The sequence below is a fragment of the Cavia porcellus genome, unplaced genomic scaffold (assembly GCF_034190915.1).
Source record: "Cavia porcellus strain 051 isolate PalLab524CR breed Dunkin Hartley unplaced genomic scaffold, mCavPor4.1 scaffold_16, whole genome shotgun sequence".
Lineage (NCBI taxonomy): Eukaryota > Metazoa > Chordata > Mammalia > Rodentia > Caviidae > Cavia > Cavia porcellus.
Genome location: NW_026947499.1, coordinates 57,008,578 through 57,019,817, shown reverse-complemented (window position 1 = coordinate 57,019,817; position 11,240 = coordinate 57,008,578). Strand labels below are relative to the sequence as shown.

Genomic DNA, 11,240 nt, shown 5'->3' with positions numbered 1-11,240 from the left:
CTTGAAAAGGGCTGATAAATTTCACTACAATTTTTTTATTGAGCATTAAATCCATAGTGTTATACATGCTAGGCAAGTGCCACTAAGCTACATTCCCAACCCTAATTTACTATAATTTTTTTTTTTTGTTAGCAAAAGCATTGACTTAACTTCCACTTGCAGGGCCAGGGATTTAGCTCAGCTTGCCTGGCAAGCTCGAGGTCATGAGTTCGATCCCTGGTACCACAAAAAAAAAAAAAAAAAAAAAAAAAAAAAAAAATCTTCTACTTGGAGTAATTAGGACCTAATTTATCTGTCCACTTGAAACAACACAGAGACAGAGATGAAAGGGTTTTGGCCCAGACAGGACACTGTAGCCAGGAAAGCCTCAACCAGAAGCAGGAAGCCTCTATCTCTCCCACCCCTAGGAATTTACCTGTGACGCCATCTTTCCGCCCCTGGGAATTTACCTATGGCCCGAAACCTAGGACCAATGGACTACCTGTGCATCCCTAATGCCCTCCTTAGGTTCCACCCCAAACCGAGGCTACTTACATACACCCCACGCCACGACCGCTGGAGAGATCGCCGGACGCCAGCGGTGGGGGGTGTCAGTCATCTCTCTCTGTGTTCTCAGAATAAAGGCTGCTTTTTGTTTTATACTTCTCATCTTTTGGAAATATTTTTCATCTTTTGGAAATAATCCTATCAAAAAGAAAGAGAGAGGCAAAGAGAGGTGTGAAAACCCTGAACGTGGGCTGGGGATTTAGCTCAGCAGCATAAGCGCCTGCCTTGCAAGCAGGCAGTTGTGAGTTTGATCCCCAGTACTGATTAAAGAAAAATTTAAAAAAATTTAAAAAGTGAAAAAAAAAAAAAACACATGAACATCAGAAGAGGAGGAACGATGACTGCTGCACAGTGAGAATGAGTTCTGAAATCTGCCCAGTCTGTGCGACTGAGTTCCCAGCATGTTGCGCACAGAGCAGGAAATGCAGTACCAGTTCAAGGATATGCCCAAAAACATAGTGGACTTCAATGATGACAAAAGGGAGAGCTGTAATCAAGAGTTAGCAGCAGCCACTGATGAGAAGTCTTTAGAACGAGTGTTGCTGTCTGCAGGAAGTCTCCTGAAAGCAGCGGCTTCTTTCATGGTAGAAAAACCTCTGCTGCTATCAGCTGTTCCAGACAGAGAAAGGTGTGGCCAGAGCTGTGAGTATCATGTCCCCTGGTCAGGATGCTTTGTCCAGGTCTCCTCCTCCCATGGTGTCTGAAGGACAGTTCACGTTGCAATGCAATGCAAGTAGCATTGTAATCACGTCTTTGGGTCGGAAGATTTCAACCTTGGCAGCTCAGTCAGTGAATGCTGGTGCACTATTAATAACCAGCACCAGTTCAACAACAGCAACCTCTCCAAAGGTAGTCATTCAGACAGCGATGCCAGGGTCTGCCCAGAGCGGAGACAAAATCACTATGCAGCTGCCAAAATCATCCCTGTTCCAGCCATACAGCTAGGGCAGTGTCAACTGCAAAGTCCAACCTGCAAGGAAGTGTTAACACTGTGGGCACCCCTGGCTATGAGAGCATTACCCCATTTCCATCGCCCATGGCACACCTGTCACGAGACTCTGTGCCTGCCCAGCAGGTGTCAGGCCAGACTCCTCAAGTTATCAGGGCAAGAGGTTAAATCAGAAGCACTGGCAAAAAAGCAGGAACATGATGTCAAAACTTTGCAGCTGGTAGAAGAGAAACCAACAGAAGGAAATAAGACAGTGACCCACATGGTGGTTGTCAGTGCACCTTCAGCTGTCGCCCTTCCTGTAACTATGAAAACCGAAAGACTCCTGGTGTGTAAGAAACAAACAGCAGCTCTAGCTGGAACTTCATTCAGACTCTTGGTAGTACTGACATAAATACTCCAAGGGACGTCAGTCATCAAAAAAGTCAAAGGAAAACTTTAAAAACATTTCTAATGCATGTAAGAAAACAACCAGACTTCCTGGAAATACATTTTAGCCTATCCCACGTTTCAGTAGGAAATGAACTACACATTGAGATGCAAACAGAAAACTATCTCCTACAGCAGCAAACAACTGAACCCATCAATGAGAAAAAGGATTGAAAGAGACCAAGCAGCTCACTACAACATCCAGTTACACTAAGACCTGGAGCACAAACGTATCTGTAAGAGGTTGTATAGTTCTCGGCAGAGAGGCTTGAAATAGGTGATCTCATTACATACAGCGATTTTTTGATGTATTTTATTACCAACAATTATTACCGTTCTCGCACGGTACTCACTTAACTGGTGCTATGTGAAGATCCTGCTAATATAGGTATTCTAGAATGTGAATTGAAGAATGGATCTAAAAGTTTGAGAGGCTAACAAAAAAGATCTAGTGCTATTTGTTTAATATCATATAGCTTAAGCTGAATTAAAACAAAGGCCTTAGACTAATTTTTGGTTTTCTTCCTTGAAATAAGCTAATGGCTTGTCTGTTAAAACTTTTTATTGAAAAAATTTAATAATCTTGTTCCTAGCACAGAATTGTTACAGAATTTACTTGTAACATTTTATATGGTAGTTTAAGTCCATCAGTTTCTTAACTGCGGACAAGTTAACGGGTGGCGCTGGCCTTTTGTTTCCCTCGCCTGTGTCATTCACTTAGCCTGGCTCTTTGTAGACACATGAGTTTCAGCTCTACTGTCACTCACAAGTGCAGGCTCAGCGTGAACTTTGTCAGGTAGCTGTAATACCTGGCAGCCCCTCCTCCCTCCCTCTCTCCTCCTCTTCCCCTCTCCTGGCTGCCTTTCAGTTCCTTTCATTCCTATGTTTCTGGTTTTTTTAGTTGATGTTTTAAGAGGGAAAGTACCAGTGTTTAGATTTGAACTGTAGTAGTTTGTATATACAACATTTGAGGTATATTCTTTTTTTCTTTTTTTTTTTTTTTTGTACCAGAGATCAAACTCACGACCTCGTGCTTGCCAGGCAGGCACTTATTCTGCTGAGCTAAATCCCGGGCCTTGTATATTCTATTTTGTTGCACTCCTGTTTCAAAGTGTATTCAAGGGCCAGGGATATAGCTCAGCGGCAGAAGCACTTGCCCAGTAAGCACAAGGTCCTGAGTTTGATTCCGGATACCAAAAAACAAAAACAAAAACAACAGAAAAAAAAACACCGCACCAAAGTGTATTCAAGAAGTAGGTTTTCTGAAATATAGAAATAAAATTTATCTAAAAAAAATAGAAACTCAATATAGACACTTGACCACATCAAAAGCTGCTTATTTTTTGAAAGAATTTCACTATGTTGCTTAGGGTGATCTTCACCTCCAAAACTCTGATGATCCTCTGGTAAATGAGACCAATAACAATACATAAGAAGGCAGTACTGGGAGAATTCAGGAACAAAAAAATAATGAGAATCAAATAAAAATAGGCAAGTGGCAAAAGTACTTGACTCTTTATTAACCAATTAAGTAGAAATGGAATAATTCACTGATTAAAAAACAGAAACTAAGTCAGGCATGATGGGCTCATGCCTGTAATCCCAGCACTCAGGAGGCTGAGGCAGGAGGATCGTTGCGAGTTCGAGACTAGCCTGGGCTACAAAGTGAGCTCAAGGCCAGCCTGAACTGCATAGCGAGATACTGTCTCAAAAAGAAAAAAAAAAAAAAAAAAGAAGAAGAAGAAATTAGAGTCAGGCATGGTGGAATACACATATAATTCTAGTACTCAGGGGGCTGAGACAGGAAGATCATGAGTTGAAAGCCAACCTTGACTACATAGTGAGTTCCAGTTCGGCCTACTTGAAGACAGAGATTAAAAGAATGAATAAATTGATTGGAAGAAAACCCCACATGATCCATCCTAGAGGCTGTAGCTCAGGGGTACAACACTTGCTTAGCACATGCAAAGACTTGAGAGGAGTTCCTGTTGGGAGCCGCCGACACCGGTCGCCTTACTTGGCGGACGTAGGGCCTGTGGGTGGGAGCGGAGCCTGAGCTAGATTGCCCCTCCCATCGAGTGAGTCAAGTTGGCACCTGCTTCCTGCCCCCTGATTGCGCTGGCGACTTAAACAACCCGCTCTGTAAGATAGTCTGCCTAGCAACAACTGATGTTAGCCAATCAGCCCGCATCGCGCGCTTTGAACTGATTGGCCACTGTCACCCTATAAAAGTGAATGCCTCTCCCGCCACGAGACAGGAAGCACAGAGGAAGCACAAAGAGGGATAGAGAAAGTCCACCGGCGAGAAAGGGCTGGTGGCAGAGTGGAGGCCTCGCGGGGCCCACGCGGAGATAAATAAAGGCAAGATTGCACACCGCCAGACTTTGTCGTGTGTCTTTCCTGCCGGCCGGGAGCGACCTCGACATTTGGTGACCTGCACGGGGACTGATCAACCCCGAGACACGGCGGTGGTGTGCAACGCTCCAGCGTGGTGCTGCCAGACAGGTGAGTTGGGGATAAGCCTGGGCTCTGGGTGGCACGCACCTACAGGGCTTTTAGACTCCCCTCAGGCTCACGCGTAGGTGACGGGTTCTTTAAGTCACACGCGGTGAGTTACAGCCCTTAGAGGTTGAGGATGGGTAATTTACCGAGCGCGGAGGCGCGGCCCTTGGTAAAGGCCCTTAGGAAGCTTTTAAAAGCTAGAGACCTCAGGGTAGGTCAAAAAACACTAGAACTATTCATAGCAGAGATAGATAGGGTGGCTCCCTGGTTTTTACCCACGGGGCATTTAAACCTGCCGTCATGGGAGAAGTTAGGCGGGGACCTCGCCTCGGCGGAATTGGAAGGGGATATTTCGCCGGCTATTCGCCCCCTGTGGGAAATGATACATGCATGCCTTGACTCCTATGCCGAGTTGCGCCGCGAATTGTGTGCGTGCGCCGCTCGAAAAAAGCAGAGAGAGGAAAAAGGGCCCCCGAGAGCCCTCTGGCGGGGAGGAGATAGAGAGCCATCCGCTCCGCCCTGGAGCTCTTCTCCAGAAGCGGCTCCCCGCCGAGAGGCCGCTACAGGGAACCCTCCCTTCTCTCAGCCGGCACAGGAAGTGACGCCCCGTTCCACTCTGTCGCGATCGCCGTCCTACGTTGCGCCGCGGGGCGGACGGTATTTTCATGGGCGGCTACTCTGCCGAGCAGGCTGAGAAAAACGCCGGTCGAGGAAACGGGGGCTGGGGATTTAGCTCAGCGGCATAAGCGCCTGCCTTGTAAGCAGGCAATCGCGAGTTCGATCCCTGGCACCGATAAAAAAAAAAAAAAAAAAAAAAAAAAACACGAAAAAGACCAAAAATAAAAAAAAATAAAAAATAAAAAATAAAAAACAAAAAGGGGGAGTAAGCCAAGGCCTGCCTCCAAAGGCGCGGTTATCTATGGCATGACAATGGATGGGCCCGGATCCGGTGGTTAGCTGGAACCGAGGCGCGGTTTGTGTTTTTCTGCAGGAATCGGGACGAGAACCACTGTGGGTCCCAGAGAGGTTGCGACAAGTCCCTCGACTGAAGATCAGGCCTGTTCCACCAGAGGCCAACCGCAGACCCAACAACAAGATGAGCCCTAAAAGAACTGCAGGACAATCCCTTTTTGGGGAGCCTGGAATGGCTTGCTCCCCTATGTTTTACCATTGTTAGGTCCCCTGTGCTCCTTGCTTCTGCTCTTACTTGTAGGACCATTCTTGCTCCGATGGGTTACATCATTTATTAATGGGCGCCTTGCGGCGGCCTGGCGTCAAGTACGCCTGGTTGCCCATGCGGCCCTGGCAGCAGCCCGTGATGGGCACAATGACCCCCAGGCTTACGCATGGCTCGCTCGACTGGCCTACGACCGGGTCTAGGTGTGGCGGGTCTTCCGCATTCCTTCCCTAATGACACCACACAGCAGGGTAGGTGAATCAATGACGGGTAAGAGCGTGCCTCCCCAGCACGACTCGACCTAAGCCAGGCCCTACCCCATGGCGCACGAAAGCCGCTGGATTACTAGAATCTGCCCAGATCTAGATGCCTCTCCGAGGGGATCACACGGAGGGGCATGAGTGCATGCCTATGTGCATCCAGGTTCCGTCCAGTTCACTCCTGGCCCTGGAAAAAGGACGAGGGTCTCAAGGCCTTGGCGGACCCGGGGGCGGCCGACCAGGGTCCAAGCCAAGGGCCTACGGTGGGCCTCAACACAGGGCATAAGCCTCTGCACTCGATCCAGGGCGGGCTGTGATGCATACATTCATTCAAAGTAAATAAAATAGGGGGAGATGTTGGGAGCCGCCGACACCGGTCGCCTTACTTGGCGGACGTAGGGCCTGTGGGTGGGAGCGGAGCCTGAGCTAGATTGCCCCTCCCATCGAGTGAGTCAAGTTGGCGCCTGCTTCCTGCCCCCTGATTGCGCTGGCGACTTAAACAACCCGCTCTGTAAGATAGTCTGCCTAGCAACAACTGATGTTAGCCAATCAGCCCGCATCGCGCGCTTTGAACTGATTGGCCACTGTCACCCTATAAAAGTGAATGCCTCTCCCGCCACGAGACAGGAAGCACAGAGGAAGCACAAAGAGGGATAGAGAAAGTCCACCGGCGAGAAAGGGCTGGTGGCAGAGTGGAGGCCTCGCGGGGCCCACGCGGAGATAAATAAAGGCAAGATTGCACACCGCCAGACTTTGTCGTGTGTCTTTCCTGCCGGCCGGGAGCGACCTCGACAAGTTCCCAGCACAAAATAAGGCAAAACAAACACAACCAGCTGTACATTGTCTACAAGAGATAGAGTTTATATTCAAAGATACAAATAGGTTGAAATTAAAAGAACAGAAAAACATATTCCAGGCAAATAATCACTATAGAGTTATGTTAATATCAGACAAAACAAATTTCAAGTAAAAAATTGTTACAGAACTCAAAGAAGGACATTACAAATTTATAAAGACAATTATAAAAGAAGACATAACAAATGTAGATATCTTTGCACCAAATAGTATAGCCCTAAAATACATGAAGAAATTCACAGAATTAAAGGGAAAAAGGAGCAGAGAACAGAAAACACAGAAATTGCCAGGTATGGTGGTACACACTTGTAATCACAGCATTCATGAGACTGAGGCAGGAGGATTGTTGTGAGTTCAACACCAGCCTGAACTGCATAGTGAAACCCTGTTTCAAAAACAAAAAATTAAAAAGAAACAAAACAGAAATTGGCAGTTTAGTCAGATGTAGGGATTTTGTTTGTTTGTTTGTTTTTATTTTTTGTCTTTTTGAGACAGTCTTACATGCCATTCAGGTTGGTCTTGAGCTCATTTCGTAGCCTAGGCTGGTTTTGAATTTATAAGGATTCCTTTACCCCAGCCTCCCAAATGCTAGGATTACAGATGTGCACCACCACACCCAGCAGATGTAGGGGCTTTCTGTTGTAGCTGTTGTTGTTTCTTTATTTGCTTGTTTTTATTTTTATTTTTTAGCCCCGCCCCTTGTTTTTATTTTTTGAAATAGGGTCTCACTCTGTAGTCCAGGCTGGCCTTGAACTCATAGGATCTTTCTGTCTCTGATATGTGCCACCACGCCCTGCTCAACGTGTTTTTTGTAGGATCACTTGATTTCCAGTAAGTTTTGTTTGATATATAGCTACAAATTTTGTAAATTAAATTTTTTTTTTGTCTTTTTCCTTTTTATTGGTACCGGGGATCAAACTCACAACTGCCTGCTTGCAAGGCAGGCGCTTATGCCGCTGAGCTAAATCCCCAGCCCCCTACATCCAGATTTTTTTTCATATTATCTTCCTGTGTCATTAAAGAATTACACCCATCATGTAAAAAAATTGAAGGGAATAATAAGCAATCCTGAAATAATAGGTAGAGATTTCCACTCCCACCTTTTTAAAAAAAAATTATTTTTATTTTAAAGGGGGTAAAATTAAACACAACAAAACAGAACAAAATAGGTCATAAGAAAGCAATGTAAGAGATATAAATTTCAAAGCTAGACAATCTAACCCAAAATGTGTAAATTTTGTTGTAATAAAGAGAGGGAAAAAAAAGTGCCCTAAAGGATACAACAGCAAGTGTGTTTAGGTGTGTTAAATAGATGACCATATTAATATTTTTGATTAGATCATTGAACACAACTATTTGCAGTCTCACTATTTGAATGTTCACTTTGTATGCTTTGATCCTGTGACCTAAATCACTGTTTCAAAGATGATAGTGTGTAATCTTTTAACTGGTGATATCTTACTGTTTTTTTTTTATAGTTCTGTATTACTTGTACCCTTACACTGTTTTGTTTTGTTCTTTTTTTTTCCTTTCAAATTAAAAAAAAAAGCTAGACGATCTGAGATCTTCACTATATACCATATTGTCTCTTCTTTTCTTTGAAATAGTTGTCCATGTCTTCACATACAGAGAATTCATACAAAACAACATCAGTATAAAACTGATGCGAGGGGCTAGGGATTTAGCTCAGTGGCATAAGCGCCTGTCTTGCAAACAGGCAGTTGTGAGTTCGATCCCTGGTACCCTGGTACCGATAAAAAGGAAAAAGACAAAAAAAAAAAAAAAAAAAAAACTGATCCGAACAGAATGAGGAAAGCGTTTTAGGTCTTCAAAACCAGACAATAGGGAAGTCACTAATGGCTGTCGTAGAGTCTCTTCTTCTCTTCAAAATAGCTGTCCATATTTTCATGTATATTGAAATTCAACAAAACAAACAGGCAGGGGGCGGGGGTTGCTGGTTTCCCGGCACACCGGTGGCTCCTGTCCTGGGCCACCCCACACTCACAGCCACTCATCAGGATGGGGAGCACTCCCTCCTTTTCTGTAATAGAACATCTGGACAGAGAGAAATAGGGAAACTGAGAACTTGAACATTATTAACCAATTAGACCTAACAGCCATTCATAGAGTCTATCCAACAATAGCAGAAACTGTTTTCCCAAGAACACATGGAATATTCTCCAGGATAGATCATGTTAGGTCACAAATCAAGCTTCAATATATTTAAAAATATTGAAATCAAACAAAGTATCTTATCTGATCACAGTGGAATGAAGCTAGAAATCAGTAGGACAAAGAAAACTGGAAAATTCACAGATATGTGGAAATTAAATAACACAAGATCAAGAATAAGACAGACTGTTCACTTCATCATTGCTATTTGATGTTTTGTTGTTTTGCTCTTGTTTTTGCTTTTTTGTTTTGTTTTGTTTTGTCTTTTCCTTTTTATCGGTACCAGAGATCAAACTTATGACTGCCTGCTTGTAAGGCAGGTGCTTATGCCACTGAGCTAAATCCCCAGCATGTTTTTGCTTTTTGAGACAAAGGCTTGCTGTAGTTCAGCCTGGCACTCTCATATATTTTAAAACATCGTGAGATTACTTATGATACCTAATATAAATGCTATGTTTTGATTGTAGATGGCACTGTGATTTTAATTTCAATATCCACATATTCATTATTATAATATAGAGATACAGTTGGTGTAGTGGTGCACACCTATAAATCCCAGCACTTGGAAGGCTGAGGCAGGAGGATCACTGTGAGTTTAAGGCCAGTCTGAGCTACACACTGAGACTCTGTCTCTTTGGAGACCAAGTAATAAAGGATTAAGTGGCTAAACACAGAGACCCCTGGCTAAGTTGAAAAAGAGTACATGCATGGTGCTCTGAAGTCAAGCTAATCACAGCCTAGGCAGTCAAGGACCTGGGCTGCTGACACAGCCTATTCCAGAACAATAAAGCTGCCAAATCTATCTTAGAGGTAAGACAGTTCTCTTAATTGGCAAATTTTACTACTTGGAAAAGTGTTTGAACTGACTTCTAAGGTGCCTCAGTATCCCTTTCCTTTGTGTGAAAGCCAAATAAATACAGGAGAAATCTTTTGCCTCAACCGCAGGGAATAATAAAATCTTTCAATGGGTTTTGACCTTCCTGAAGCTCTCCAATCATATCACTTATCTCTTATTTAAGCTGTTCACTGTCCACTCATCCAAGTGTGTAGAGACTGGGACTAGGCCAAAACCCCAATAGTGTCTCAAAAAAAAAAAAAAAAAAGCTAGGAATATAATTTAGTCCAAAGGTCCTATGTTCAATGCCCAATATTGGGCAGGGGATAAGGACTGTTTTTTGACTTCTCAAGTGATACGAGTCACAATTACATTTCCCACTCCAGTGCAGCTTTGCCATCACAACTCAAGATACTTTTTTCCATTTGTTCTGCTAAGCACTGAGAAGCACTGGCGTCCCAGGGACGGGAAGGACCCTAGGCCAGATCACACCTGTCACTGGTTTGGGGTCCCAGTCTTTTTTTTTTTTGTACCAGGGATTGAACTCACGACCTTGCACTTACCAGGCTGGCACTTAAGCCACTGAGCTAAATCCCCAGCCCTGAGGTCCCAGTCTTGATCAAGGGCATTGTCTCCTAATCACAGGGCAGACTAGCGTGGCCTCCATTCTGTGAAGCCTGCTCTGTCATCTGGCCTGGCAAATGGTTTCCAGCTAATGACAGACTCAGTGCTTAAGGCTTTCTCCAGGCTCATACTTTCTCCCAACTTTAGCCTGGTAACTTCCTTTTTATTTCTTTGGTCTTCAGTACTTTTAGGAAGTGCACATGTGTATGTGCGTGCGTGTGTGTGTGTGTGCATGTGTGTGTGTGCATCCACATGTCTGTGAATTTTATTTTTTTCTTCTCTCTCTCTTTTTCAGTACTGGGGATCAAATTCAGAGCACACATGCTAGGCAAGGACTCTACCACTGAACCACATTCCCAGCCTATATCTATATCATGTATAACTACATCTATACATATCTATAATATATTTCAGTTTTTCATATGATTTTATATTCTTCAACCATAGTAATATGATATCTAAATTTTGCCTTAACTAGAGGGTCTGTAGACGTAGGTTTACTCGTCCTATTTATAGGAAAGGCAAAAGTTGGGATTTAGCTCAGTGGTGTAAGTGTCTGCTTGGCAAACGTGAGGTCGAGAGTTCGATCCCTGATATAAGAAAAAAAAAATTACACAGGAAAGGCAAAGGTTGCCTCTTAAAATGGTCCCACCTTGGACCTTGCCCGCCTTTATCTTTCCCACATGATAAAGCCACGTCCCTGACTCTGATTCCAGACCGCAGTCTTTCACGCATCCATGATTTTTCTGTGATTTGCTGAGGTCCCATGTGGGACCTTCATTGTGAAGCTTCCACTTCCAGCAGCCTGAACCCTCGTGGCAGCACCGCCACTTCCCAGCGCCGCCCTTTCTCCCCCACCGTTTCTGAAGCACTGCTCCCCTTGGGCAGCAC

The 11,240-nt window shown here is 44.4% G+C and overlaps 1 pseudogene; it reads left to right on the top strand.

The window, feature by feature from the left end:
* Positions 1–947: 947 nt before the first annotated feature.
* Positions 948–11,240, top strand: part of LOC100731786 (ETS-related transcription factor Elf-2-like) — a 33,781-nt pseudogene continuing 23,488 nt past the window's right edge.